General features: G+C 45.0%; 1 protein-coding gene across 6 annotated transcripts in view; it reads left to right on the forward strand.

Annotated features, from left to right (window-relative positions):
* TBL1XR1 (TBL1X/Y related 1) overlaps positions 1-26545 on the forward strand; it is a 111432-nt gene that overhangs the window by 895 nt on the left and 83992 nt on the right. The window contains exon 1 of one of the 6 annotated variants that reach the window (XM_083849060.1): positions 202-596. The exons of 2 other annotated variants lie outside the window; for them this stretch is intronic. The gene's annotated coding sequence lies outside the window, so the exon portion shown is untranslated. Of the gene's footprint in view, positions 1-201; positions 597-26545 lie in introns of those variants that run through there. 3 more of the 6 variants (XM_083849061.1, XM_083849062.1, XM_083849063.1) reach the window with 3 other exon arrangements.

Genomic DNA, 26545 nt, shown 5'->3' on the forward strand with positions numbered 1-26545 from the left:
TAAAATAAACCGGGGCATTGGCAGCGAATTAAATAAAGGAGCCATGGCGAGGCGGGCTGCTTTATAACCTATTTTTAGCCCGATTTGTGTAAAGAGGAGCCCTCCCCTCCCCCACCCGCCAGAAGTAAATATGCGCGGAGGGGGGAGGGGAAAGGGAGGTGTTTTTTTTTTTTATTATTTAAAAAAATAAAACGGGGGGGGGGAAACGGAGAGCGGAGCCGTGCGAGGTACCGGGGCCGGGGGCAGGGAGGGGCGGTGTGGGGTGGCTTGGCCCGGCGGCTGTGGGGCCGCTGCCCCGGGGCCAGGCCGGGCCGGGCCGGGCCGTGCTGCCCGAGGGCTCCGCGGGGCTCCGTAGAGCTCGGCCCCAGCCCCGGGGCCATCACGGGCCGGGGCCGGCCCCCCCCCCCCCCCACTCAGCAAGGGGTGGGGGTTCAATCTCGGCCAGGTGAATTTAATCCCGGGTCGCAGAATCGCCTTGTAAGGCGGCCCCAGGGGATAAAAGCCCCCCCCCCCCCCCCCCCGGTCTCTGTCCCCCTCCCCCAAGCAGGAAACTTTGGGTGTGCTGCACGGCGGAGCCTTGTTGCTGCAGAGCACACGTGAGTTTTTAGGAAAGTTTGGTTTGTAGGTCGCTGCGTAGGAAAGTGAAGTTTGCGAGCGAAGTTTTTACTGCTCTCCAGCGTGCTCGGCTTCCCCGCTTTGCTGTCTGTGTGAATCAGGTTCCTTGCTGATTTATGGGAGAGACCACGAAACGTGTTCCTTCTTTATTATCAAAGCATGGGAGGTGTGATCAGGAGGACCGGGTCGCAGAGCAAGAGTTCCTGGGCTGGTCCGGCTTCCCTCTCCATCCCGCTGTACCAGGGGTCTGAGTATGGCAGCAGGGGCTTTTGGGGTCGGGGTCGCTCCCCGTGGGCTTTGCTGGGTGCACCCAGGGTGCTGGGGTGCACCTGAGCTCCAGGAGCTCCGGGGCATTGCCCCATGTGAAGCTGGGCAGGGTGGAGGCTTGGTTGGCCTCATGAGGCTCTTGTTGGGTTTGGGGCCTTCCCGGGACGCGTTTGTGTTGGTGGTGTTTTCAGAAAGTGTTTTGAACGAGGCCTGATCCTGCAAACTCTTGTGCAGGTCCTTGAACTTCAGTAAGTGGATGAGTGTTCACGGAGAAGAGCGTGAAGGCCGCTATCCTCTTAGCCGAAGAAAAAAGAAAGAGCTGCTCTGTTGAGGTGGTTGGACTTAGGAGGCAGGTGGTGGCGTGTATGTGATGGCACCAAACTTTCAGTGGTTTCTCGTAGCCTTTTTATTTTCCTTTGCCCTGGTTAAGGTCTGATGGAGTAGCACGGCGTTGTGTTGTTTTCCTAAGGTCATCTGAGACTGTGCGCTCACAGTTTTATTGAGGGAACGGGGGGTTTGGCTCCATGAAACCAAGGGCCCATGTGGTGCTGTGCTTGGGAACTTGGTGGCGTGCCTCCCGAGCTATTATTGAGAACACCTGGAAGATGTTTAGTTCTTGCTGCACGAGGAAAGAGAAAGGGGAAGGAAATGTAATTGAAATGTATGAAAGGAGTTGGGGTTTGGCTTTTTTTTTCTAAGGCTGTGCAAAAGTTTATGATTTTTGTTCATTTAAATATGCATAGTCATAATGTATGTGCATAGCATAAAGAATGCAATAATTACAGTTGGACTCTGTTGCTTAAGCTTTTTTTCCTCTTCAAACAGGCAGTTATGATTTTTTCCGTGTTTCTTTTATACGAATACTTCTTTCAGTTTGACTCTATATATGGTAATTATTGATGTTTGTGCAATGCTTTGAAGTTGTAAGGCATCGTGTAAGTGCTAAGTACCCAGCAACAGCACTTCATAGTTATTTTCCTATCATGAAAGAGTTTGATGCTACAGCCCTAAGCATAAAGTGACTCTGGATGGATTAGGGGAAACGGTCAAAATTGCTTATAATGTTGTTTTCAGGTAATATTTTTTAGTTAGGAAGAACAGATCCAAGTAATGTAAAGCAAACTGAGTTATTTTACCTAACCTGATTTTGCTTATGGAATCTAATTTAAGATGGACTTCACGTTTGAGTCAGAATGTGTTTGCTGTTATAAATTTTGTAGTGGCAATAAAGACCCACAAACTACAAGGATGTAATTGTGCAGGAGCAAGGAAGTCCTGTAACGAAACACACACAACTTCTTCAACAGCAGCGGTCTGGTTCGGCTCAATGAACTCTACAGACGCCTGTGGAGCTGCACACAGAAATAAGTGTGTTCCGCGTTAACGGCAGGCGATGGGATGCAGATCTTCCACGACACTGATACTTTTTTTTGGTATCCAAGTGCTATCAAATGTCGTGGGGAAGGCCACGGTGGTGGCCAGCGTGACACCCTTCCTCAGTAATCCCCTTCGTCTGGAGCCGTGCGAGACGGCCCCGGTTTGTGCTTGCTTTGCCGGTCTCTCCCGTCCCGTCTGGGCCCGCGGCCGCTTGGGACCACGGTGCCATGAGCTCTGATGAGGCTGCGAGGGGTGAAGAGATGGGCACGGATGTGGCACCGGCCCTTCCCCTCCTGGAGCACAATCGGGAGGTCGTGGCGTGGTCTCCATGCTGGGAGGAGGACGAGGACAGGGCCGAGCGGGACAGTGTGGTGTCGGCGTGCGGTGCTGCGAGGCTGGAATCCGTCCTCCTGAAGTCCCACTGAATTCTAACGTAACTCACGTTTATATTGAGAATTGTGATTAATGTCGTGTGTAGTGACCGCCCTTAGCGTGTGGTTACATGTGCGCACACAGGGCACAGCGTGCAATAATGCACAGTGTGTAATAATAAACAATATTTAAGGCTGGGACCCGTAAATATCACTGCAAGTAGCTGCGGGTTGGGAGAGAAGTGAAAGTGTGTGTGCGCACACTGCATCCATGTGTGGCTCCTACAAAAAGTGCCTAATGCAAGAATATACTTACTGCGTGCTCATTTTTTTAAGATAAACTTAGATGTTTGTGTTAGGTGAAGAAGTGTCTGAAGCTTTCTATTAGGAAATGTGATTGACAGCTCTTCTCAGTGTGTTTCAGTTGTCCTGCAGCGTTAGCGTGGTACCTTCGCATTAACAGCCGCTGAAGAAACTTCCTACGTCCTGCTCGTGGTTTGGATATCCCTGTCCCCAGCGCACACAGCTTTCTAAGCGCAGTGCTCTGAATTGAGATGTGCTTAGTTTCTGCAAAGTAGCTTTATGAGAAGTGACTTTACTAGAACCAAGTTCATTTGGTGGTCCCGGGCAGAGTAGATGGAGACGGCTTTATTCACCTTGTAACGGGTTTCCTCCGAGATAAAGCATGACAATGAAACGCAGAATAAGAATTATCTTTTCAGATGAAACTATACGGGAGTACGTTGACTCCATTTTACTTATTTTTCATTTTACAAAATCGCGTTAGCTAACTTGAGGTAAAAAGTAGTGAGGACAGGGCAGCGTGTTTGTCGCGTCAGGAGAGCCGATGGGTTGAGTAAAAAAGCGCGGAAGCCTGGTCTAGAAATCACCGTGCCAGTTTGTGTGAAAACTGTGAACTGCCTTCTCGTTAGGGTTCTGCCTTCTGTTACCTCACTCGAGATGAGAAAGCCCTTTTCGTCCTTCTCGTAGTGAAAACAAGGCTGAAATCGCTTACACAAAACGCCATGGAGTCTGCTGGCCGGGTTTGAGCTTGACGTCGAGTTCTCCTTTGTCTGTGAAAAATCCATAGAACCGTATTTCCACATATCCTCTGTAACATTGATTTTGAATACCGGCACCACGTCAGTTTCCGTGACATCCTTTAGCCTCTCCTTTTTATGTCATTAAAGAGCCTTAAAAAAATTCTTCCTTGTTAGGAAACGAGTGGTCCTTGCCAGCCGGCGGTGGGACCTGGCCTGGGTGGCGGGTGCACTGCTTAGCCCCGCTCGCTCGTGCGGGCTGGTTGTGGGGAAGGCTCGGGAAATACTCCCTTCCCTTAGTAATAGTATTAAAGTGCTTGGTGCTGCTTTCTGAAAAACCTACTGTAAGAGCTTACTTCAGAAGTGACGGGTTGCTCTACACAACCACCTCTGCCAATAGACGCAGCGGCTTTCGCAGCATCCCCTCACAGCCCCTGAGTGGCCGTGGTGGAGTTGGGCGCCGTGTGGCGATGCCAGGGCACTGCCAGACATCTGAGCACGTCCAGGCCTTCGTGTCGGACGCGTGGGGAGCAGCTGCCTATGCTCACGGTGGTCCGGTGCCGTGCCACCACCGCTCGTCTTGAGAGCACGTCTCTGTGAGGTAAAACACAGATCTGGGCCAAGGGTCCCCACAGGTGTGTCTGGGGCCGGTGGTCGCTGTGTGTGCTCGGCATCTCAGAATCAAGGCTCACGTGTGGCTTGTTGTCTTTCACAAAATCCTGTTAGGGTGTAGTTTCTGTTTCTTTCTGGGAGTAGCATTAGCAAGGCCGTGTTGTGTACTCCGGCTTGTGCTTATTGTCGTAATTCTGAAGTCTCTGTGCTGCAAAGGAGCAATCTTGTTTATTAGTAACGTCCAGCAGTAAAAAATCAGAATCATTCAGAGAAAAAACACTTTTTTTTCTCCTTTTTTTGTGATCTAAGATGCAGTTCAGTCTCTCTTCAGTGTAAGCATGCACAAGGGACACTCCACATCCCGTGTGCCACACGGAAACCCACTGGGCGTTCCTTGGGCTACCTGGAGCTGCCTGACTGGCGGCGTTGGCCGCGCTGGTGGAGCAGAGCAGGAGGCTCCCCCGGCCCGGCAGGGCGGTCGCTTTGCCAGCCTGGCAAGGCAGGCAAGCAGCTGTCTTTGTGGCTTTCCTAGTGCTCCTTTTAACCTTTTGGGGGGTTCACAGGAGGGTTTAATCGCTTCCCCGGCTTCGTGCGAAGCTGCTGTTGGATCCAGCTGGTGTCACGCTGTTCGTAGGTTGTATGGAATGGGACTGGGAAAGCGCCTCTGGAAACTTCCTTGCCCCGTGTGCGGTTGCGTGTCTGCTGGCAAAAGCCTTGGCTGCGAGCATGCCAGAGAGGTTTGTGAGCAGCGTGCCTGTGGAGCGTTTCTCCAAGGGTAGGAGTTAAGGGTCAGATACTCACTATTCATGAAAACGTGGTGCTAAATGCTGTGCCGGGTGCCAAAACCACAGAAATTCTCAAGGTTTAGAGCCCTAAATATACCCTATCCCCAAAGTTGCATCCCTTTGACGTTAACTGGTAAAAGTTGAGGCCCACGGGTTGACCTGTCACCGGAAGACTCGGAGCTGGGAACTCTTCTGACTGCAAGCACATGTGAGGTGGATTTTGGTCCCCTGGTGGTTCCCTGAACGTGGCAGGCAAAGGAGAGGCAGTTGGATTTCCTAGAAGTTGTTGTTCAGGCTGGCTGAGGAGAAGAAGAGTGAGTTTTACAGGTCTCTTTTTTTTTTTTTTTTGGACAGGCTGATTATTTTTCAAGTGTCAGCATGACTTCTGAAAATACATTTCTTTTCCTTGTAAAAAATAGTAAATATATATATATATTTTCATTTATCATTAATAGTGGTGTTAAGTGTGGTTGAAAATTTTACATTAAAATACCAATCGATTTTAACCGAGCTGAGTCTGTTTGCAGATCCCCCGTCCGGGTCTGCTGAGCTCACAGCAGTGATGAGAACTTTTCCTCTTTTAGGTTGCGTCTAAATTTGTGGGGAAAAAATAGTTTTGATATCCCATAGACCTATGGGGGAAATAACAAGAGATCTGGGTCAAAAAAGTAGGACGTGCAAGATTTAGAAGCTGTTGAAGTGTATTTATTTGTCCTATATTAGGTTAAAGGAAGTATTGGTGCTTTCAGTTTGGCAATATGTCCTTCAGTCTGCGGTGTTCTGTGAAGGGAAGACAACTGTTAAACAATGAATCACAGCTAATTTTTGTACGGATGTCAACATTTCTTCTCCAGTGCAGAAATTTTTGCTTGGATATTAACACAAACACGCATTCCTAAAATACAGACTCTTAGCGATAAATTTTAATTAGGAAGTGCTCTGTAAAAAATATGGATTTTTGCCATGATGATTATTTGTGAATCTGTAACATATTTACTTTCGAGTTGCATTTGATCAGATTTAATACTTTCTAATGTAGTTTTAAAGCAAAGTTAGCACAGATGTGTATGGAGGAAAATGAAGAACAATGTTGTCAAACCTTCTATTAATGTTGACATCAAATAAATTGTATATTGTACAGCAACAGATTAACTGTTTCCTGTAGCAGCAGACCTGTGGTTTAGAGAAGCGGGGTTTGTACTCACTGTAAAATTGAAACGTTTTGCTGATGCAGACGTAGTACCTGATTTGTCGCTTTATTTCAAATAAACACCTAGATTGCCTTTACCCTGCTTAAACTGTAAATTTCTAGCACTGTGTAAGATGAAAATACAAAACTTCTGTACATTAAATTGCTATAAAAAAACCCCTTAAGAATAGGGTGAAACACTCTACTAAGCAGTTCTGGTGAGCTTAATCTGATAGCGAAACGGATGTCTAAATGTAGCTGATTAATGTAAACCAACTTTTTTTGTACAGCTTTCACCATTATAGTAAATACTTGTCTCAAGTGGTTGAGTTGTAAGAAAAATGCTTTGTATGTCTGTTACCGTCTTCCACAGCGGATCCTGAATGGCCTTTGATTACATTAGAAATATCAATCTGTTTATCTGAGTGTTGGCAGGGGCCGTGCTGGTTGGTTCCTCTGCTGTCTGCACACGCAAGGTTATTTCGATACGGTTTGTTTATTTCTAGTTCATCAAGGGCCTCTCTAAGAGCCTGTCCTGCCATACATGCAGTACACACACAATGCATCAGAAATTACATTGTTAGAGCCTGTTCTGTTCAACAACAACAAAACACTCCTTGGCCGTTTGTTAGGGTCCCTGGGCACCGCAGGCCTCCCAGGTACATTGATTTCTGGTAAAATAGATGGGCATGGCTTAGATCCTAAAAGTGAACCCTCTGCTTGTAGATGGGGATGGCTTAGATCCTAAAAGATCTCCGCTTCCTGCGGGGCTGGGTGTCCGAAGCCCCAGGCTGGCTGCTCCTGGCAGCTCCTCACGTTGTCCCAGGCCATCCGTCGTGGCCTGGGCTAACCGCGGCTGGTATGCCGGGTGTACGAGGGAGCGAAACTGGGCGGGTTATGGGCCGGTTTGGATGGACGCAAATGCTAAAAGTAACTTAAAAAATTGGGTGAAGGATAAGAGGAATTAAAGAAGTAGCCAGGACGAGCGCGTCTGCTGTTCCAGCGAACTCTTTGGCACCGTTGGTGACTTCGTATGAGAGGCTCTGCGGGTATGGGAGATGTCAGACTGCAGCCAGGAGCGCTTCCATCAGGCAGGCTGTGAGACTTTCTGCTCTCCTGAATTACCGGGATCGCCAGCATCAAGGCCTGTGTACGCTGGACCTTGCTAAGGAGCTCCCGAGAGCTGCGTTCATGCTGTGAGGCTGTGTCAGACCTGGCCAGGACGTGCGTCTGTCGGCGTGCTGCCTGCCTTCCCCGCTGCAACTGCCTGCCTGTGCGATGGACCTTTGTCAAGGTGAAGAGAGAGAAAAGCAGCATTTCCAAAACCACCTTTTCAGCGATCCAATTAATCAGATTTCATTTGCGGAACGTTACTATAAATGGTGAAAGTTTGGAACTGTAACGGGCGTCCCCCTGCCCATGGCTGTCTGCTTTTATTTGTCCAGAAGAACAGGAGAGTGCTGTTGGGCCTACTGCTGTTCTGTATTATTAAAATAACCCTCCCAGCCCCCCTGTGTAATAAAGCACAAGTGGTGCTAGATTGTACTGCTCGTTCCTGCTAAAATTAACCCCTTCCCGCGGGCAGCGTGCTCTTGCTCTCTCCTCCCTGGTTCTGCGTCCCGGTGTTTGCTGAAGCACGCTTCACTGAATGCACGCGGGGGTTTGTCTCGGGCATGGCAGTTTGCATCACTTTACTGTAATCCCTTCCTAAGTCTTCGTTTGTTTTTCTAATCTCCCATTTTTGTTTTGGTTTTGTTCGTTGCTCTCTCTGCTTTTTATTGTTTTGGATTATTCTCTCACATTCTCCCTATCTGCTCTTTTGTCAGTGCTTTGCAGCGGGTCCATGCCTTTTCCCCATCACCTTTTTGTTTCTCCTGGTTTTCTCTGCTTTCTTCCCCTCTCTCCTAACGTTAGTTGAACGTGTGTCTGGGAGCTGATCCCATGTGGCCTGTGGCACCATGGCTGGGACGTTGCGCTGCTGGCGGCAGGGCCACATACAGCGGCCAGGGGACCCGGCGGGGACATGGGATTGATGGGACACGGCCACAAAAAGGGAGACGGGGCTGGCGGGTTTTGGCAGTGCCTTTATTAGATAAAAATAATCTTGGCTTTACGTGCCGAGTGTCGGTCCAGGGCTTGATGAAGTCAAAGGGAGATGTTGGGGGCAGCTGGCACGGGTGGCCAGGGAGAGTGCAAAAAGCTGCGGAAGTTTGAATGGAAAGCTCAGCATGCTGTGAGGTGAGCTTTGTGCTCTGCAAAATAAGGGATTTTATGCCATAAATGTTATTGGCATTGTGACTTAAAATGAACAAAAACAAAGTCGTGATGAAATCAGTCACAGCCTTATCTTATTGTGTTTATTGTGGGTAGTGTTGACAAGTCACATGCCCCATTGTTCGAGGTGAACAAATATAGCTTTGATACTGCAAGCTGATACGTGTGGACAGCCTCTTTTGTCCTGTGCTGCACGGATGAGTTTGCAGAATTGTGACTTCAGAGCTGGAAGATTGTCTTTATAGAGTTTCCATTTTAAATTAATCTAGAAACAGTATAATACGTGAAATACTCTGTAGCTTAATATTCAGGCACGTGTCTCTGTTTGGTAACTAGTTCTGCGGAACATAAGAAAATAAATGAAGAGATTAATGCACCATAAACTCTCGCACTTTGTTGCCTGGCAAAACCCATGGATAACAAGCTTTTACTGCACCTCTGGCATAGACGTGCGCGGGCCAGAAAGAATGCAAGATGTGCTTTTGAGAACGTCGGTAACAGATTTTCTCTTGGAAGTCTTTCAGATACGAGTCCCGTAGTACAACACTGCTGACACTTGGTAACAGTGACCCTTGTCTCTGCTGAAGTCACAGGTTGTGGATCACCTCTGAATTGCTCTTGGTGTTTATGAATTTCCACAATCAGGATGTACGTAGTGGAACTAGGGTGTAGGCAGCGGACTTGCTGCAGGAGTATACTTGGCATGCGGAGCCTGTGGATGTGGTCATCCAGCCGTACCTGGGGGGAATCCCATTGAAATCGCCTTCAGTTTTGCCTAGGGACAAACAGGGAGATTAGTTAGTCTTCCCTGCCTACAGCAATTTATTTTTGTTTTTCTTAGCGTACCTTAATAATGCCAGTGTAGTTCATCGTCTGGTTTAGTATTCTTAGAATATAAATATATATATATATATTTTCTTCCTGTTAGCTCACAGTCTAGCTTGAGACAGTCTTTTTTTCTATTCAGAAACAGGTGCTTGCAGTGTATTTTACACCAGTACAAGAGCATTCACTAAAATGGTCTTGAATTGAGAGAGCTCCATAACAGGTGTTACCGGGATGCTTAAATATAAAACACCACTGACTCTGCTAGAAATTTTCACCGCTTGTCTTGACTGCACGTTGACAATGTCAGCTGTGTGCCTGCCTGCCTGCCCTCCGATACAAGAAGACTTCCCCAGTTGTGGTGGCTTGCAGGCAATCTGTAAAATACTACTTAAATTTCAATACAGGATGAATGTCAAGGTTTTGGCATCCTAAAGCAGGTGCTCTGCAATACTGGAATATATTCTGTGTGTTTCTGTGTAAAGCTTTCAGACTTCTTTTTGAGCGCCACTGATATTTGTCTACACAGTCCCTTTGCCAGGACTGCCAGAAGAGAGGGTGTGTTGGAATTACTTTCTGGATATACATCTTCATAGACTGTTACAGATCGGTGGTGAATCTCCAGAGACACCTTACGTGCCCCAAATCTTGCTTTTCTGGGTTGACTAATATACTTGTATATAATAGATAACTGTGTTTAAATTGTTTTAGTTTACATCACTGAAGATTTTCTGTCCACATGGTGGATAGGACAGAAATCTGGTGTCAGGATTATCTGTTAGTTCTGCTGCTGTGTGACCTCAGCTAATGGATTAACAAAATTACCCACGCATCAGTGATTTAACACTTCACAGGAGTTTTTTTGAGACCAGTTCTCTGAGATCTTCTGCTGAAAGGCTGCATAGCAGTATAAAGTGGCTTTTATTTTTTCTCCTCTGTTTACTCTTATTTCAGGCAAGCGCTCTTTTTGTGTTCATTGTTTTTGTGCTGCTTTCCTAGCCTCTGAGGATTGCTTGTTGGGCGACACACGGTCCGTGCTGGAAGTACCTGCTGATAGTGCACGTACGTGGTGGGGAGTCATGTTGACGTCAGGCATGTTCGTGTCCTTAGTAATGTGGAAATGGAATTGTATATGAAGTTTTAATAGAAGCCCGCACGTGCTTTTTGCAGCTCTTTTTTGGGGGGTGGTGGGAAGGCTGAATTTCCCTGGGGGGCTGTGTTGGGGATCAGTTTGGGAGCATGGCCCTGCAGGCAGCTCCTTGTCACAGCAGAGGAGGTGGGACCCACGGCTGGCTCTGCTCTCATGGAGCTCTCCCACACCTTTCTGTCTGGAAAGAAAGTTTCTGTCCTGTGCCGTGGGTTATTGGCTCTGTCATGCTGATACAGTGGTTTATTGGTCCTGCAAACAGCAGCTCTGAAAGGATTTGCATTAAAAACATCGGCTATTTTGGGGGGTATTAAAATCCAAATGTTTTTCCTGAGCCAGTTGCCAGCACGACGCCACAAACACCTGCATTGCCACAAAGGTGGTGGTCAGCTGCTGCTCATCGTAGGACCGGTGGGCCGTGAATTTCTTGTATCTGAGAGCAAAACTGATAAAATAGTTGTGGACTGCAGCAGGCCAGCTAATAGCAAAGCCCACCTGACACCAGCCTCTCCGTATATAGTGGCCATATTGCCCCCAATGCCCTGCTGCTTGCATTTGTCCATGCATAAAATGGGTAACGGTGACGTGATCTTTGTCATGTGGTCACAGTCCCACTTGGCCGGGCCTTCCTTAATAACTTATCAGAGTGATTTGCTTATAAATTTATATAGTTAAGCAAATGTTTGAGCTTGTATGAAAATCTTTTTCACGCCCTGTACTAAGAACCCGTGATACCTTCCTTGCTTGTCCGAGCTGCGTGCCCCAGGCGGAGTGCTGCAGGTCGTGGCGTGAGACGCGCTTAGCAAGACATGCCGTCGTGGCGCGGGACTTGGCTTTCCCCAGCCAGGCCGGGGTGCTTCCAAAGGCACATTGCAGGTTTCTGCCGGTACAGACGGTGGTACAAACTTTCTTTTACAATATTTTGTTTCCATAGTTTGGAAATTTTTCATCTGCTGGAAAATGAAATTTTTCGTCGGTTTTTCTGATTTGGGGAAATCTCTTCAGTTTGCGAAGAGCACTCAAAGTTGTGTATGCTTGCTTTTTGGTACTGTAATTCATGCTTTAATCTTGTGGGTTTTTTCTTATTTTCACCATAGTTACACTGAGAAGTATCTTTTGGTTAATTTAAAAAGATCACACTGTAATAAATCCCTTAAACTTTGCAAGAAAGCATTTACACTCGCTGGGTAGCATGGCTTGAAGTTATAAGAGGGAATTTACAGTGCGCTCACATTATTTTTGGACTGGCTCCAGAATGAAAGTGTCTCATTCCTGTTTAGTGTAATACATTTTCAGCAGATATAGCTGTTGCTGTAGTCAAGCCCTAATTGTTAAAAAAAAAAAAAAAAAGGAGAAAAAAGCTTTTAAGTGTGATCCTAGGATATTTTTAAAAAAGCTGACTGCATTGCTTTCCTTGTTGAAACATTTTCTCATATTCTGAGGCAATCGGCGTGCTCTTTGTAAAAAATATATTATCACTGTATTGAAGTCGAATCAGGTTCTCTGGAAGTGATCCAACCTTCAGGAAAGAAAAATATTAATGTATGTGTTGAGGGAAAGGGTTTCCCTTCAGTTTGGAATTTGCTTGTCATGTTTAGCAAGTAAGCCGTTTTCAGATGCATTAAGGCTCTGTGAAACTCATTTTTGGGGCTGGCAGTTTTCTAGGCTTGGTTTGAGCAGAATGATTTACATTTAATGTTTCTTTTTTGTTTGTTTGTTTTAACTGTCTAGGGATATGTACATTTGTTAAGTTATAATTTGAGTGCAGTGCATGTTTAAGGAGAACAGAAGAACAAACCGTTTAAAATGGTGACAACAATGGGTAGCTTTTTTTTGACCAGTCATTTGTTTCAGTGTCTGAAATGCTTTGTTGCCACTTTAAATGTTGAAATTTAAGGAAAGTAGCCTTTGCTTGGAAGACAAATATTTGCAGTATGTTGTTTATTTGCTTTATGAAGTTTTGTGCTGTTTGAACACTGGTTTTTATTTTAGCTATGAATTTTGGCAAGACACATCCTAGCACATGTAGCCGGCCATAAACAAGCTGCAGAGCACTAACGCTTTAGTCCTGCAGCTGCACTGAAGCGCGCGAGGTTAAAATTCAAGCGGGCGGCTGTGTGTGGGGCTTGGAGCAGTGATCCACAGAGACCCACAGTGCGGGTTGCTCACAGGAAATTTCATAGATTCACAGGTTGCTTTTGGCTGGAGAGGACCTTAAAGCCCCCTGCCATGGGCTGCGACACCTTTCACCAGCCCAGACTGCCCAAATCCCAGGCCTTGGGCACTGCCAAGGACAGGGCAGCCACAGCTTCTCTGGCCAGCCTGGGCCCGGGCCTCACCGCCCTCTGAGGGAAGAACTTCCTCCTAACATCTCACCTAAATCTCCCCTCTTCTAGTTTAAAGCCATAGTAGAAGGGGACTTCTTTGCCTTCTGTCAGTAAGGCACCCGCCATCTAAGCTGATTATGATTTTAAGGCCTTATTCAGGGGGAGGGGGTTGCACTGCAGCTTTCCAGGCTGCTTTATGCTTAAAGGCCAGGGCTGCATGCACACGTGGCTGAGTTTGCCACGTTCTCCAAAGCGTGTGGGACTCCTATGATTTTTGCGTTATTTAAGGACAGCTGGGGCTTTGTAGAAGGCCGCCGTTCAGTACATGCCCACTCTCCAATGTTAGATAAGCTGGAGCATCTACCAGTTGGTTTGTGACCAGCCACCAAAGGGCTGAGGCAAGGAGCGGTGCGGAGGAGCCACAAGATGAAGGACTGCCTCTCCGTGCCTGGGAGGCTGCTGATGCCGGTGCTCCTCGAGCTGCCCCGTGGGGAGGACAGTCGGGATGGCCTCAAGGCCGGGGTAACAGGGCATGAGACTGGAACCTGCCCTGAGGAGAGAGGTTAGTTAGCCAGTGTGTGCTCAAGCAGGACACCGCGCCAGTGAAACTGCCACGCACCTCCCGCTGGCTGAGGCCTCCCTTCGTCATTCCTCCCCCGTGACCACCGAGTACTAAATCGATGATAGTTTTCTTGCACCTTTCCAAAGTGCTTCTTTCGGTGTTGGTTCTGAACCAAATGCTGTCTCTGCTCCCTATCACTGTAATCATTGAGCTGTGGTTAAGGAATGATTTGTATTATTATTCTTATTTTTATATTGACACGTTTTGGATTGTTTTCCTAAAATACTTTGTTTAGACTTCTGACATCTTAATGACTGAAAACCTCAGCTGGTTTTGTTTGGAAATGATTCTTCCTCAGGCAGAAATTAGACCTGAAAATACATTCCTCTGAAGTTTGAGAGGGAAAATCTCTCTCTGGTAGCATTGCTGAGTTGTTGAGATCAGCTCTGAATTGCCAGATAATGTAATTTTCTTTTAAGAAGAGCCTTCTCCCTACCCTACCCAACAAGCCCTGAAGTATTCTTTGTGTGAAGGTACTATATGATTTCTAATTATATGATCACATACCATTCCACAAATAGTGCAATACAATAGCAAAGAATTATTTCCAGGATCTTGTAGAGGTCTATTCAGTAGACTACCTTAAACCCTCATCTCGCAAGCTGTAAGTGGAGTGTAAATCGGCTCCCTCTCCTCCCAGAGCAGTGTTTACTGCAGCTCTGTGTTGAAGCCTGGGTTCAGAGCTCCTTACAGAATCAGGGCTTGGGATGTCATTTTTGAAAGTTGCCGTTTAACTGCTCTTATACAACATATGCATATTAAGTAGGATAGCAGAATAACGGTGAAATTGCTCACCTAGGTCTGCAGATGAATTACCATAATTAACTGCTTCTTCCCATGAATTGCACCTAACGAGGGCTGTGCTGTTGGCTGAAAATAAATTGCATAATGCATTACTGTTGACTAAATAATTTACATACCTTAGAGAGGAGATGGTATAAAAAGTCTGCAAAATAAGTGCTGGACCATTATGAAAATGAAATGTAGGGGGGCGGGGAGGGAGCACAGATAGAACATGGTGCAGTCTGCCTTCTCCTGGGTCAATGAAGAGTATTGTATTCTGTTTGCAATACAGTGTGTGATTTCATAATTACATATTTATCACACATCACATTGCATAATGTATACGTGCAGAAGGCAGAGTTAGGTCTGTGCACACAACCTTGGGCCTAGTCCTAAGAGGAGTATATCTGTGTGGTTATAATTTGCTAAAAAATGCATCTTTTTTTTTTCTTTTCCTGCTTAACTGTAGTCCCAAAATACGTGAAGTCAAAAGCAAAACGGAGTTAATAAATTATAAAACAAGGTGGACAACTTATTAAGTGCTTGCTGTTCTGAATTTATGTAAGAAGCATCCTTTGTGTTGCTGTTCAGTGCTGTGAGGCATTTAAGGATTGCTAGTCTATATGCATGGCCTGTTTTTCTTAACATTTTACTTAGCCAAGAATAATTTTAAAAGCCCAATATTTGGATAAGTATATAATGCAGAATCCTGTAAGGGGCTATTTATGGATATTTGTTAAAATAGGTGTCTCCTCCGTATAGAGTACTTATACTGATTTACTATAAATGTATGTATGAGCTGCTCTGTACACAAGTGCTGGTAACACCAGAACGATTGCAAGTGACTGTAGATAGGCTCAACTAAAGGTGGCGAATTGTATTAAAATTCTACCAAAGTAAGGCTTGTCGCAGCTTTCATTTTACATTGGTAAAAACCAGTCTGAAGTTGTAGACCTCAATGCCTACTCTTTTTTTTCTCTTTTTTTTTGGTCTGGGACTTTAATTTGGACTTAATCCTAGCAATCATTGACAAAACTTGGAAATGTGCTTTGTTTCCTGGTGTTTTAAATGGGAACAGCAGGGTTTCTGGGCACGAAGCTGTCCCTCCTTCCCTGGGGAGGCTGAGCCTCCACGTGGGGTGAAGGGAGCTGCGGGTGGGGTCGTGGAGCCTGCGGAAATTCAGTCGTTTGTTTGATTATTTGGGGTTACGATCCCCATGGAAATGTGGTTGCAGTGGGGAAAAGCTTTGTAAAAACAACTGTGCTTATGAAATTGGATCACATTTTAATTTTTGTTTTATAAGTAGGCCGAAATACTTCATAATATTGTACCAAGCAGGTACAGTAAGTTCCCCTTCCTGCCAAATTAGCTGGAACAGGTCAGCTGGTGTGATAAGACGGAGGAAAACACTAGATGTTTTTAACCCATTGAAAAGGTTTCTTGAAAATCTTTATTTCCTGTTTGAGAATGCATGCTGGAAGTTTGGCAAAGACATGACCTTTTTGTCAGGGATTTTTTTTGTTGGTGGTGGTTTTTGTTGTTGGGAGGGCTGTTCTCTAAACCGTAAGCTGACGCAGGGAATCTTAATTTTTGCGTTTCTAATATGATAGACTTGACTGTTCAGGCTAGTGAATCATTCACTGTAGAGGGGTTGTATGTGATATTATTTAATAGCTATAAATGATAAAACAGCACTGATTGGTACACAAGCAAAAATGTAAAGACGTCAGAATAAATTTTAAACTGTGTTAATATTCACCTAACATTTATGCCATAAATTGTGACAAAACGTTTTTCATATGTTGAATGGATTGAGATTCTTAAACATTGCTTGGTATAATAAAGAACTCGCAATTTGGTATTTTCCTTATCTGGATGGATGCTTTGAATTTATTTTCTCCAAATTTTCAGAATACTTTTGAACACTTTGTTGCACGATGCAGTTCACAGTGATGAGTGATTCGCACTACTGCAAATACGGTCCTGTGCAAAAAATACCATGGAGGAAAGGATTCGCTGAGTTTTGTCTGTTCAGTTTACAGTTTTAGGGAATGGCCTGAAGTCAAATTACAGAAACGAAGCGGAGATTTCCGTGGAAATGTTGCAGGATCGCAGCGGGATGCCCGGTTGTGTTGCTGTGGGCCTGCAGGCAGGGCAGGGCCTGTGCAGTTGTCACTGCCCTGTTGTTCGTCACTGAGCCCCGGGCGGCCGCTTGGCAAAGAGGGATGGTGGTCAGCAAGGGCAGCAGAGACCTGGGAACACCCTGCCAGAACCTGAAGTCGGAGCTGGGGAGCGGCGAACACACGTTTCCTTTCTGCAGACTGGGAGGGGAGAGCAGGCCGACAGGATGCAGAGGAAGGGGAGCGTTGGGTTAACGCCACGCTTCTGTCTGTCAGGGCACGCATACCCCAGGGCACGCAGTCTCCACGCTCTGAGCACTGACGTGTGAGTGCTTTGAGCTCCGTGCCCTGTCGGAGCGGGGCAGGAGCCTCACCAGCTTCCTATTGCTGTTCGGTAGCAGCCAGCCATTTAGTGACAGGAGCACTGCAGAGCGCTGGCTGCCACCTGACGTGCGCTGCCTGCTGCCTGTGCTACAGTAATCCCTGCGTTGCGATACCAAACGGGGCCACTTCTGCTTGATTGTGTACAGTTACATCCTCAATAAAAAAGTGAGGCAACGGGCGAATGGACAGGCAGATGGAAGTGTGCACGGAGATGCTGATTGTGTCCTGTCCGGGGAAAGGAATGCTCCTTTCACTAACCTGTAACATTACTGGTTTCAAGTTGGTTTGGCTTTTTGGTTGGGTGGAGTTTTTTGCACGTCACCGAAGAGAAATGTTTTGAAAGAAAGGTCTTGAAGGGAAAAAGAAGAAAAAAAAAAACAACTTGTGAATGCTCACAGAAGGCCTTGAGGCAGTGAGAACCTATTATGAAGCATGAGTAGAAGGGCAAGGCTTTATGTTTAGGGTATAATTACAGGTATGGACTAATGTAGAGTTGCAGGTGAGAAAATGTTCTGCTTTGCATCGCAGGCTGCTGAGTCCCTGTTGAGCAAGGATGGAATTTGTCTTGGCTAACATCTGTTCCTTTTTGGAATAAGTGATTTAGAAGAAGGCTTGAAATTCGAATATGATTTCTGTTCACCTCAATTTAACTCTTTATTTGTACTTTCAAAATGTATTTTATTCTCCTAAATTCAAAAATCTAAGGACACCTATGCAAGCCGCTGGCTCCTTACATAATTAATCATATGATAAATGCAATTAAATTGAAATCACTTCCATAGGAAGTTGGCTGGCTGCCCGGGCGCCTGACGTCACCCAGGAACCGCACACTCGCTCTTGGACAAACGGCTTTGGCTCGGTGCTGTGAACGCCTCTGTGGTTGGATTCTGCAGGTCTGCACGGAAACGATCTCCAAAGTCTGAGCCTCTCCACCTAACGCCTTCCCAGGCATCTCCCTCCCCTTTGAGTAGCCCTGCTGGCCACAGATGGAGAGGGAATAATGCCAACCCTCAGTTGTTAAGAAGTTCCTTCATAAATAACGTGAAGTTTCCATTCAGCCTCCCAGACTCTTCGTTACGCGTTGCAATAATCTGGGATGAGGGCTTAGTTGTGGCCAATGTAATTCTTGGTAAACTGAGATGAGGGATGATGTCTCATTAAAAAAAATGTATTGTGCCAATACAAAAATCATGTTTATTACCAGTTCTAGAGTTGTATAAATATAGATGCTAGACATATGCTGAGTATTGCTTTGGTAGAAATACTGAAATCACTTTTACTCAAGTTAATAAATCCCAGAGCTGAGAAGGGAAGTAGTGGAGTGATGGGAAGAAGCAAGACAAATGAAATGAACAGTAGAAATCAAACAGTGGGAGAGTTTTCTGAATGTATTTTCACAAGAAGGCAGTTGCATAATATTTATTCAATGTATTAGGCTTTTATCTACTTACGCTTGTTTTAAGGGCATGACAGAATAAACATGACTGCTGAAATCCTTGCATCTGGCAATTAATTACGCTTTTCCTTTTCTTTAAGCGAATGTAGGAGTGGTGAGAATATATTGGATGGGCACTAGTGAGAGTTGTATCTGCTGAATAAATGTTGAAAATGCCGAGCTCCCTGTGCTGCTGTGTTGGTTGGAGGGGTAGCCCAGATTGTATAAGGTTTATGTGTCTCTTCTTGCTTATACACCTGCAGAATTTGTTCTTGAAAGACAGTTGTTGCTTATGATACAATATGTTTATATTTTTATTTTTTGAATCAGTAAATGTATCTCAGTAAAATGCTCCAAAACGAAACAACGACAAAACCCAAACCCGCAGAATAATGCTGCACGGTTTTCCATTCAAACTCCTCCTCGCTGCCTGACCACATAATTATCGATTACAGCAGCAGTAGTGCTTGCTCAACACCTGTCGCTTCTCTCTAGGGTCAGCCTTTCTCAATAAAAAAACATTCTTCATCCACTTCCAGTGTAACAGCCAGCTCTCCCAACACATTCCCTACTGATTCAGCTTTATCCAAGCCCAATACCAAAACCAGATTCTTGTTGAGCATCCACCTGTTTCCCCAGTCTGACCCTAGTGTAGGTATGATCGTGGTTTTTTACTGTTAGAAATTTTACAATAATATTCCATTGTGGGCAGCTTAAGCTGGAGGAGCAGGGCAAGAGTTTTTTTCATCTCTGAATCATTGTACCTTGAACTTTTTTTTTTAAAGACATGTTTACAAAGTATATTTTTGAAGTGGAAATATTGCAACATTTAGAACGTTGTGCAAATGCACCAGAAAACTCAGTGACCCTCTGACTGCGGTTGGAATACCTGCTTTGATGTTCTGTGGGCGCAGATGCTGGTTTTTCTGTATGTGTAAATGAAATAGTTGCATTCTGTTTAATTCGAGTTGCAGAGATTATTCTAGTGTTTAGTGAAGTGGTATGATGACTAGGATGGGGGTAGCATGGGAAGACTGAAGGACTTTGCTATTTATGGGGTCATTTTTATTTTGTGGTCCATTATATTGACTTACAATTAATTCAATGTGTGATTCCTATAAAATTTGTGTGAAAAAATATTTTAGGTTTTATAGAACGTCCCAACTCCTTTGATAGGCATGCAAATAAATGAAATAAGCTATATGCAAATATTAAGATACGGTGGAGATGTAAGCTGTAGTTAAAACGCCCGGACTCCGACCAGGCCTGGGAAGCGGAGGCCGGTACCGGCGCCTGCAGCTGCGTTGCCCGTGTCCTGCTGTCACTGCTGCCCCTGAAGCTTGGGGACAGCTCGGGAAGAGGTTGGAGCTGGGGAGGAAGGGAGGCTGAACAGGGAGGGAGGCTCTTGAGGCCCGTGGCAGTGCGCGAGATGTTAAACTGCAGCCAGATCTGTGCCTTTCTGGGGGCCCCTAGGTCCGGTTGGCTCCTATCGCTGTGTCCTCTGAGGCTCAAACCAGTGTGTCTTGTCCTCAGCTGATCTCAATCATCTTACACGTATTGAAGTGTAGATCCGCCTGTGTCCCAGAACAATTGATCTTTTTAAAATCTGACTTCACTTATGAAAATAAGTGACTCCCAGAGGAGAAAGGACTTCTATTTTCATTTATCACTCGCGGTGATGAGACGTACTTCATAGCTCGAGAAGTCCCATCTTATATTGACTTCCTTTGTGTCTTGAGTTCATTCTGGCAGCGGGCTTGGCTTTGATCCCAGCCTTTACTGGGAGAAAATCTTGTAATGGTTTGGGTGGCTTGTGGACAGATCTGATAAGAGGCGGTTTCTTATGTTTCGTGAACAGGTCAGGCTGGAATTGACAGAAATACGAGTTGACATAGATTTTAAGTAGGGAGCGAGTAGGTATCACTGAAGGGAAAAGAGCTCATGGGAAGAATTGAATTGGCTTTGGAAACAGCCATGGGGTGAGAAATTGTTCAAGAAAGGCTGCAAAGGTGGATCTTTTGGGGTTATTGCTGGAGGATACGTGAAGCCCGTTGCTATCATTAAATGAAACTGTATTTGAGTGTTTTCTAACTGTCTTATCGCTATACCACAATTGAAGGAAATTACTTTTTGTGCTTTTGGACTGCAGTGGGTGTGTGTGTTTAATAGCTGGTTTCAGGGTTGTTTAGCTGAGGATGAATGGTCCAAGATTTCAGTAACACACGGGGCATGTGGTTTTGAAGTAGGAAGGGAAAGGCGATTTCTCAGCACGTGTTTGCTTACGATGGGCTTAGTTAAGAAGAACACGTAATGGTTTCACTGAAAACTATTCAGAGCTAGAAAAACTACTTGCTTAAATTAGTTCACCAAATTAATTTCTAGATGACGTTGGGTAACTTGGGCATACAGAATATATTGTGGTTTCACTTTCACATGTAGATGAGTAGATCTTTAAAGAGTGATCTTCCACTTGTGAGAGCTCTGGCAGTTTTAGACAACCCGTAAGACAAAGTTGTTCTTGTATAGAGGTGTCTGTTCCTGGAGTATGTTCTGGAGACAGTAAGTTGTGGTGGCAATTTTTGTGTGATATTTTGAAGCCTTTCTAGGTATCCTCGTACTTGTTGAGCTGGACGAAACAGTCAAATTTTAAGGGGAAAAAACGGAATCTCATTTGGGAGCGAATGCGCTGCATTATTCAGCAGCAGCTAGCCTCTAACCGATTAAGCAGCTGTATTGATGGTCGCAGCACCACTCCTCAATTTATTTGAAATTAAACTAAGCGAGTGTGTTTGTGGGAGAGAATTTCTGGAACTTTGTAATCGATACATATATTTATTATGGTATATTTTTCATTTGTATGTCCAACTTCAGACCTAGGCACGTTATAATTTTGATCCTTCCCAGAACGTGCGGTCAGAGCTGTGCTGTGCTGAGGCATGTTGCTTTTGGAGGTCTTCCCCTGAAAAGTGGGGAACGAGCTGCATGAAACTCAGTGTAGATCCAGAGCCTGCAAAAAAGCCTTGTGTTAGCCTGGACACCTGCCCTGGCACCTGGGGCTCATTGGAGTGTTTCTGTGTTTTTAATTTTGTTTAGAGAATGCATTTTTTTTTTTTAATCCTATTAGCAAAGGCAAGATCTCAGGAGGCCATGCTGAACGGTCACAGTTATTTGTGTGTAATTCAGAATGAAACTTCTCAATTGTCAGGAACAGCGGAGTTCAATACTGATCAAATGATGACATGACCGGTATCAAATGATGATGACATGAAGCATTGTGTTTGTGTGGCGGGGACTGAATTAGTTTAACTTGCTTGTGACTTCTGCTTCTGGCCTGTCTTGTGCAGCAGCGCACGGCCAGGTATTAGGCAGGACGTGTTCTTGATCGGTGATGACTTCTTGCAGCATTTTATTGAGCTGCTTGTTCCTGGAAATGGCAAGCTTGGAGTGGCAGTGGGGTGGGTGTCTTTGCTATTTTTGTAGTTACTCTGAGCAACAAGTGTAGGCAGCTGTACAGTTTCAGAGAGCAGATAATGAAGAACCCCAAACCTAAATACTATGGTTCAAGCTTCCTGCAGTAATTGCCCTTAGTACATGGCCAAATGGGAAATGACAATCCCGTCTGCATTCTTATTCATCTTTCCTGTTTTAGCCTGATGTAAAGACTAGGCAAGTTACCTAAGCTACCTAAAAACCCAAGCAGAACTAGACTTAGGTGGGGGCTAGCGGATCAGTTGGCAGTGTGCTTTTGACTGTCGCATTTCCAGGGAATCAGCAAGGACATGACGTGACCAAATCTCTGCCTTGGGTGTCTGATCAAACACAGTGTACGCCACGTCACAGCTGACTTTTTTTTTTTTCCTGGTCCAAATTCAGTGTGGCTGCATAATTTCTTACCTTTTGTCTTGTGCGTTGTGGTGGTTCACCTTCAGGTGAAGGAGCCCTTGGCTTGGTTCAGCTGGGGTCCTCAGTGTGGATGCAGAGAGAATGGGAAAAGGTGATTGCATTTGTAGCAAAAAAAAAAAAAAAAACCTTGCAAAACAAGGAACAGCATTTATCACTGTAGGAATTTGAAATCATTACTGTGCAAAGCATGAGGAGAGAACATCTCTATTAGCCTGTAATAGAACATGACATCATATATCTCTGGTATCCTTCTCAAGCCCTTCTGTGCCAGATGTAAAAGCAAAAGCACGCTGAAGCTTGTCCCTGCCGTCCTGCAGTGGGCCAATCTACTGCCGGGGATTCGGCGCGTTGCTCAGGCAGACGCACGGCGAGATGCACTCTGGGGTCACGTTTTCTGGGTCGTGTTCGCTACCTCCTGGCCTCCGTGTGCTGTGTGTGCTTGTAGTCTGTGGTCCCAGGCTCTGGCTCCAGACTCTTGCAGATTTTCTGGTGTCCTCTGAAACTCCGTAAGAGCTGGAACAGCTTCTGGTAAGCTTGAGGATAACTGAGAGGTGAGTTTGCTTAATATAGAAACAAACTTCACAATGTTTTCTGGAAGTGAACTTCTGACAGGCGTGCGCAGTTAAGGTAATTTTAAAGAAATGAAGTTACTTGGTGCAAATGGTGGGCTCTTGCATCTCTGTATGACGTGCCCTTTGGATCCATTGACAGTTCTCAGTCTGTCCTTCAGGCTCATGCTTAATGGCAAGTGTTCACTGAATATTCCCTGGCGTAACTACCAGAGGTGCTTGTTTGCTGGTGCATGGCCCATGGCACTTCTGGGTATGCCCCTGGAGTGGGGAAGCAGGTAGTCATTAACCTAGAGGAAGCTCGCGTTTAGCTTGCTCCAGGCAGCGTATTGCAAGGTTGTTTATTTTTTTCTTTTTCTGAACAGCAGAACAAAGCCACAGCAGTACACCACTTTTAAAGACCTTTTCCTCACTGCTATTACTTGTTTGTTTGTTTTGCCTTTTTACCCTTGTCGTATTACGCAATATTGGGGCTATTAGCTTACCAGACGCGCTGCCTTAGCGGAGATGAAAATAGTAACCTGAGTAATACCATATGCCAGGGATGGCACGGGCCCTTACCTTCGCTGGAGCAGAACTTGAAGCTTTCACCCTACTGCTTAGGTGGGGGAAAGGCGACGTGTCTTTCTCTCTGTTCTGGTGTTAAATCCAAGCTGGGCTCGGATTCAGCAGCTCCCCACCAGCACGTGAAGAGAAGCAGTGGTGGTTTCTGGTGGTGTCCGCAGGCTGCTGCACGGGGAAGGACCTTCCTTGAAGCAGCAGCAGAGCCAGCTCCCGCGTGCCTGATGAGCAGCTCCTGGCTTTGCTTGAGCTGCCGATTGCCACGTGGTGACATTTGGTGACATGAACATTGAGGAGCACCGGGCTGTGAGGTGGAACCCAAGTGCCCACTTGGCCTGGGAGAGAGAAGGTGGTGGCATCAGCCCAGGATAAGAGCCGGGAGGCATCAGGCAGGGTTTGAGGACAAGGAGACAGCAGCAACGGCCTGGGAGAAAAAATGGCTGGAAAGTGTCAAGGCAGTAGGCAGGGGTGGCACGGGGCGAGTAGTTGGCAGAGAAAAAGCTCATTTCAAAGTGACCGGGACCAGTTGGTTTATGTTAACGTGTTTTTCTTCACGGTTTGGGAAGAGTGCAAATAAACTAGGTCACCTCATGCGAGCCTTAAGAGAAACACGAAAAAATGGCTAAGAGTAGTAAGAGAAACTATAGGCAACATCAAAGATAAAATGGTATGATTGGTTTTATAATTTCTGAAGTGATTATTTTTATTGGATGTGCAGTATTAACTTAGTGAGGTGCCATGGATTTTATTTTCCCTGATGATTATCTTGCTTCTCTTGGAGAGTGAAAAATAACAGTGATCGACTGTGGCTAGTAGCTTGGAAATATCTGTGACTCAGTGAGCAGTAGTTCTTTAAACAGATGTAAGACATCTCAGAAAAGAACAGAAAATGCTTTAACCATAGAGCATTGAAACCATAAAACCTTCCAGTGCGCTTACCGAAGTTCTCGCAGGTTCACACGTCAGGGAAAGCAAAACCAGTATACTAGAGAATCTCATTAGTTTGGGCCTGAGTCAGCTTCAAATCTGTACTGAAAATGGATTTCCTGACTTAAAGTTAAAAATATGAATTTATTAGGACATTACTGCTGTGCTGTGGGTATCATGGGGAGGTTGCTCATTTAGTGGATTAATGGAGGCATGCATGTTGAACTTCCTTTTCTTCCATTCCTTTTTGCTTCTTATAGCTGGAATTAGATCACTTTTTTTTTTTTTTTTTTCCTCCTGCTGTTGCAGAATAAGGAATTGGACCAGGAGGCTGATTAGGCTCTAACAGTGCCTGTATTAGAGCTGCTACCGAAGTGCACAGGAACCAGGTCTGTGGCTGCCCTGCAGGTTTCTGGTTCATCACGGCTACCTCTCCATCCTCAGTAAAGTTCAGCCCTTGATAGAAAATCTAATTCTTTTTTCATGGTAGTAAGACAAGATGTGCAGATTAAATAACCATAGCAGCTGAGGGAAAATTTGACAGATCAGTTTACCTTGTTCTCCTTTCCCTTCTGCTGGCATGGGTGACGTGGAACATCTCTTTTCCTTGCAGCAGAAACTTACAGTGCTGGCACGTTTCCTTGTACTCCTGACACTGGACTCAGCGTTGTACGTCCCTGAAGTAGAACAGTTCCAGGAGCTTGTACTGCTATAGAGAAAAACTCACCTCTCTTTATGTCTTCACTAGAAACTTTGTGAAATATCCTGCAGAACAAAAAGCGAGGTCACCTCTGCAGTCAGAATCGGTAGCGGAAGATTTGCATTAAGCAGACCAGTGGTCTTCAGTTTGCACTGGGAGGAACCCAGCAACAGCTGAGTGAGGTTGTGGGAGAGGTTTGTAAAATTGTGAGCATTGTGGTGAAGGTAAACAGGGAGTGATGGTTGTTCCTGTAAAGCAGAAACTAAAGGCATCAAATGAAACTAGAAGGTGATTTCCAAGATAAGAAAAATCAGGTATATTTTCCTAGAATATTCCTGCAGAATTCTTTGTCTCAGAACATGGTAATGCTAAAAGTTTGTGAACTCAAAAAACCGTGTATATATATATATTCATGGAAGAAAAATTCACCTGGAGCTACTGAACACACAGTTTTTGTAGTTGATGTGGAAAAGGAGACTTTTGAAAAGGGACTCAGAGAAGGCTTGTGAATTTGGGAGCACCTCTCATAACGAGCACTATGTGAGAAAGCATGCTGATGCTCATTTGAAAATGTATCAAGTGCATCATTAGCCGTTTGGTGGTAGCTGAAGCTAGCTCTTCAGTAGCAAATCAGTGATAAGCGAAGTGCAAAAGCCTTTCTTGGCTATTAAAAAGGAAGCCTGGTAAGTGTGTTATGTTAGAGGGAATAGAAGGTGAAGCTGGTGGAGGAATACAAAGAGATGGGGTAAGATAAAAGATAATGATCTTTTCAGAAAGCTCCTAAGTGGATCTGAGTGGGGCAAGCTTGCTTTTGCCAGGCCCAGCATAAGCTCAGCCAAAAGCTAATGAAAATCTGGGTAAAGACTTCACTTGAATGGTTGGACAGAATAGGCCATGCTTTAGAAGTGCTATGCAGAAAGATTTGCAAAATGCAGATATAACCTAGTTTAATCTGAAGTCAAGAATAAAGATAGAGACACATAGACCAGTAAAAAAAGTGTGTTTTTTTTAAAATGAATGACATTGATGTTTTGCATATTATGTATGTATTTGAGCATACTGAAGATGTACAATCACAGTCTAAGCATATAGGAACAATTTCAAAGTGAAATCACCATTTTTTTCCCCCGTTTGCTTAAAGTAAAAGGAGCCCTGGGCTGTACACTGAGCCTTCCAGGAGTGAGACTGGTCTCACTTTTCTTGATTATTTAAGGAGTGAACGTTCAGATTGCACAGTTTTAGTTAACATGATTTATATTGAAGAACAATGGAAATTGAATGATGGTGTATGTCAGATTTGAAGGAGACTGACTATCACCCAGTATTCCAAGTATATGATTCAATTAACCTTTTCTCTTCCAAAGTGATCATTATATAAATGGAGTATGCTGTGATCTGCCAAGTTTTGCTCAGGTGCATGTCATAGGTTCTTTGTTGAAACCTCAATTTATGAATGTTTATGATTTTTGTTAGGAGATTCAGACTTTACTGTGGGAAGAAATTTTGCACTAAGCAGATACTTGGCCTAAAGAGAAGGGAGAGGAATTTTGCAGGTATTTCAAAAATCTAGAAACACTCTAAATACCACTCTGCCAAATTAACCCTTCTTTAACCTCAGATGAAAGTGGTTTAAGCCTTATTATTTTCAAGAGAATTCCTGTTAACAACCTAAACTTAATTTTTATCTACATAAATGTTAGAAGCCTTGTCCT

This window comes from Anser anser, assembly GCF_964211835.1.
Source record: "Anser anser genome assembly, chromosome: 9".
NCBI lineage: Eukaryota > Metazoa > Chordata > Aves > Anseriformes > Anatidae > Anser > Anser anser.